This window comes from Oncorhynchus tshawytscha, linkage group LG33 (genome assembly GCF_018296145.1).
Source record: "Oncorhynchus tshawytscha isolate Ot180627B linkage group LG33, Otsh_v2.0, whole genome shotgun sequence".
NCBI lineage: Eukaryota > Metazoa > Chordata > Actinopteri > Salmoniformes > Salmonidae > Oncorhynchus > Oncorhynchus tshawytscha.
Window position 1 is genome coordinate 28335465 of NC_056461.1, and position 4976 is coordinate 28340440.

Below are 4976 nucleotides of genomic sequence, written 5' to 3' on the forward strand. Positions count from 1 at the left end.
TAAAGAGAAGCTAGTGATGTGGGGGTTCTCTCATAACCCTCAGTCCCCAGGTGGGTAGATAGCAGGTTGAATAAAGAGAAGCTAGTGATGTGGGGGTTCTCTCATAACCCTCAGTCCCCAGGTGGGTAGATGGCAGGTTGAATAAAGAGAAGCTAGTGATGTGGGGGTTCTCTCATAACCCTCAGTCCCCAGGTGGGTAGATGGCAGGTTGAATAAAGAGAAGCTAGTGATGTGGGGGTTCTCTCATAACCCTCAGTCCCCAGGTGGGTAGATGGCAGGTTGATTAAAGAGAAGCTAGTGATGTGGGGGTTCTCTCATAACCCTCAATCCCCAGGTGGGTTAGATGGCAGGTTGAATAAAGAGAAGCTAGTGATGTGGGGGTTCTCTCACAACCCTCAGTCCCCAGATGGGTAGATGGCAGGTTGAATAAAGAGAAAATATAAATTCATGTACAGTTGATATTGGAAGTGTATACATACATTCCCTGTCTTAGGTCAGGTAGGATCACCACTTTATTTTAAGAATGTGAAATGTCAGAATAATAGTAGAGAAAATGATTTATTTCAGCTTTTATTTCTTTCATCACATTCCCAGTGGGTCAGAAGTTTACATAAACTCAATTCGTATTTAGTAGCATTGCCTTTAAATTGTTTAAACTTGGGACATACTGTACGTTTTGGGTAGCCTTCCACAAGCTTCCCACAATAAATTGGGTGAATTTTGGCCATTCCTCCTGACAGAGCTGGTGTAACTGAGTCAGGTTTGTAGTCCTCCTTGCTCGCACACACTTTTTCAGTTCTGCCCACAAATTTTCTATGGAATTGAGGTCAGGGCTTTGTGATGGGCACTCCATTACTTGACTTTGTTGCCCTTAAGCCATTTTGCTTGGGGTCATTGTCTATTTGGAAGACCCCTTTGCACCAAGCTTTAACTTCCTGACTGATGTCTTGAGATGTTGCTTCAATATACCCACATACTTTTCTTCCTCATGAAGCCATCTATTTTGTGAAGTGCACCAGTCCCTCCTGCAGCAAAGAACCCCTACAACATGATGCTGCCACCCCCGTGCTTCGTGGTTGGGATGGTGTTCTTCAGCTTGCAAACATAACAATGGTCATTAAAATCAAATCAAATCAAATTTTATTCAACCCTCCCGGTTAGTAAATTTACCTCAACATCCCCCGGAGAAGGCAGAATAACGACACCAGCCTTTTAGCGGGGCTGACAGACTGACTACAACACTCGCATCGCAAAATTTCTTTTGTTATTAAAAATGACACACTGCTCGCGCGCGCCAACGAGCGTCTGGAAGTCAGTTCTATTTGTGACGCAGTTCGGACGGCATCTCCTCATTGGTTTATAGAAGCAGGTACCCACGTGCCATCTCCTCATTGGTTTATAGAAGCAGGTACCCACGTGCCATCTCCTCATTGGTTTATAGAAGCAGGTACCCACGTGCCATCTCCTCATTGGTTTATAGAAGCAGGTACCCACGTGCCATCTCCTCATTGGTTTATAGAAGCAGGTACCCCCTTGCCATCTCCTCATTGGATTATAGAAGCAGGTACCCACGTGCCATCTCCTCATTGGTTTATAGAAGCAGGTACCCCTTGCCATCTCCTCATTGGTTTATAGAAGCAGGTACCCCCTTGCCATCTCCTCATTGGTTTATAGAAGCAGGTACCCACGTGCCATCTCCTCATTGGTTTATAGAAGCAGGTACCCACGTGCCATCTCCTCATTGGTTTATAGAAGCAGGTACCCCTTGCCATCTCCTCATTGGTTTATAGAAGCAGGTACCCACGTGCCATCTCCTCATTTAGCAAAAAAACACAATTTAACATAAACATAAACATAACTTCTTTAAACAATAAAAGCTCATTTACGAACATTTTCTGAAAATGGATATATAGCTTTTGGAATGAAACTCTTCTTATGTTTCCCAATCAAATCAAATCAAATCAAATTTTTATTTGTCACATACACATGGTTAGCAGATGTTAATGCGAGTGTAGCGAAATGCTTGTGCTTCTAGTTCCGACACTGCAGTAATAACCAACAAGTAATCTAACTAACAATTCCAAAACTACTGTCTTATACACAAGTGTAAGGGGATAAAGAATATGTACATAAAGATATATGAATGAGTGATGGTACAGAGCAGCAAGGCAAGATACAGTAGATGGTATCGAGTACAGTATATACATATGAGATGAGTATGTAAACAAAGTGGCATAGTTAAAGTGGCTAGTGATACATGTATTACATAAAGATACAGTAGATGATATAGAGTACAGTATATACAGCCACTGTACGTATACATATGAGATGAATAATGTAGGGTATGTAAACATTATATTAGGTAGCATTGTTTAAAGTGGCTAGTGATATATTTTACATAATTTCCCAGCAATTCCCATTATTAAAGTGACTGGAGTTGAGTCAGTGTGTTGGCAGCAGCCACTCAATGTTAGTGGTTGTTGTTTAACATTCTGATGGCCTTGAGATAGAAGCTGTTTTTCAGACTCTCGGTCCCAGCTTTGATGCACCTGTACTGACCTCGCCTTCTGGATGATAGCGGGGTGAACAGGCAGTGGCTCGGGTGGTTGTTGTCCTTGATGATCTTTATGGCCTTCCTGTAACATCGGGTGGTGTAGGTGTCCTGGAGGGCAGGTAGTTTGCCCCCGGTGATGCGTTGTGCAGACCTCACTACACTCTGGAGAGCCTTACGGCAGTTGCCGTACCATGCGGTGATACAGCCCGCCAGGATGCTCTCGATTGTGCATCTGTAGAAGTTTGTGAGTGCTTTTGGTGACAAACCGAATTTCTTCAGCCTCCTGAGGTTGAAGAGGCGCTGCTGCGCCTTCCTCACGATGCTGTCTGTGTGAGTGGACCAATTCAGTTTGTCTGTGATGTGTATGCCGAGGAACTTAAAACTTACTACCCTCTCCACTACTGTTCCATCGATGTGGATAGGGGGGTGTTCCCTCTGCTGTTTCCTGAAGTCCACAATCATCTCCTTAGTTTTGTTGACGTTGAGTGTGAGGTTATTTCCTGACACCACACTCCGAGGGCCCTCACCTCCTCCCTGTAGGCCGTCTCGTCGTTGTTGGTAATCAAGCCTACCACTGTTGTGTCGTCCGCAAACTTGATGATTTAGTTGGAGGCGTGCGTGGCCACGCAGTCATGGGTGAACAGGGAGTACAGGAGAGGGCTCAGAACGCACCCTTGTGGGGCCCCAGTGTTGAGGATCAGCGGGGTGGAGATGTTGTTGCCTACCCTCACCACCTGGCGGGCGGCCCGTCAGGAAGTCCAGTACCCAGTTGCACAGGGCGGGGTCGAGACCCAGGGTCTCGAGCTTTATGACGAGCTTGGAGGGTACTATGGTGTTAAATGCCGAGCTGTAGTCGATGAACAGCATTCTCACATAGGTATTCCTCTTGTCCAGATGGGTTAGGGCAGTGTGCAGTGTGGTTGAGATTGCATCGTCTGTGGACCTATTTGGGCGGTAAGCAAATTGGAGTGGGTCAAGGGTGTCAGGTAGGGTGGAGGTGATATGGTCCTTGACTAGTCTCTCAAAGCACTTCATGATGACGGAAGTGAGTGCTACGGGGCGGTAGTCGTTTAGCTCAGTTACCTTAGCTTTCTTGGGAACAGGAACAATGGTGGCCCTCTTGAAGCATGTGGGAACAGCAGACTGGTATAGGGATTGATTGAATATGTCCGTAAACACACCAGCCAGCTGGTCTGCGCATGCTCTGAGGGCGCGGCTGGGGATGCCGTCTGGGCCTGCAGCCTTGCAAGGGTTAACACGTTTAAATGTTTTACTCACCTCGGCTGCAGTGAAGGAGAGTCCGCATGTTTTCGTTGCAGGCCGTGTCAGTGGCACTCTATTGTCCTCAAAGCGGGCAAAAAAGTTATTTAGTCTGCCTGGGAGCAAGACATCCTGGTCCGTGACTGGGCTGGTTTTCTTTTTGTAGTCCGCGATTGACTGTAGACCCTGCCACATACCTCTTGTGTCTGAGCCGTTGAATTGAGATTCTACTTTGTCTCTATACTGACGCTTAGCTTGTTTGATAGCCTTGCGGAGGGAATAGCTGCACTGTTTGTATTTGGTCATGTTACCAGACACCTTGCCCTGATTAAAAGCAGTGGTTCGCGCTTTCAGTTTCACGCGAATGCTGCCATCAATCCACGGTTTCTGTTTTGGGAATGTTTTAATCGTTGCTATGGGAACGACATCTTCAATGCACGTTCTAATGAACTCGCACACCGAATCAGCGAAACATATCCCAGTCCACGTGATGGAAGCAGTCTTGGAGTGTGGAATCAGCTTGGTCGGACCAGCGTTGGACAGACCTCAGCGTGTGAGCTTCCTGTTTTAGTTTCTGTCTGTAGGCAGGGATCAGCAAAATGGAGTCGTGGTCAGCTTTTCCGAAAGGAGGGCGGGGCAGGGCCTTATATGCGTCGCGGAAGTTAGAATAACAATGATCCAAGTTTTTGCCAGCCCTGGTTGCGCAATCGATATGCTGATACAATTTAGGGAGTCTTGTTTTCAGATTAGCCTTGTTAAAATCCCCAGTTACAATGAATGCAGCCTCAGGATGTATGGATTCCAGTTTGCAAAGAGTCAAATAAAGTTTGTTCAGAGCCATCGATGTGTCTGCTTGGGGGGGGAATATATACGGCTGTGATTATAATCGAAGAGAATTTCAAATCAGGTGAACAGAAGGATTTGAGTTCCTGTATGTTTCTGTGATCACACCACGTCTCGTTAGCCATAAGGCATACACCCCGCCCCTCTTCTTAACAGAAAGATGTTTGTTTCTGTCGGCGCGATGCGTGGAGAAACCCGCTGGCTGCACCGACTCCGATAGCGTCTCTCCAGTGAGCCATGTTTCTGTGAAGCAAAGAAAGTTACAGTCTCTGATGTTCCTCTGGAATGCTACCCTTGCTCGGATTTCATCAACCTTGTT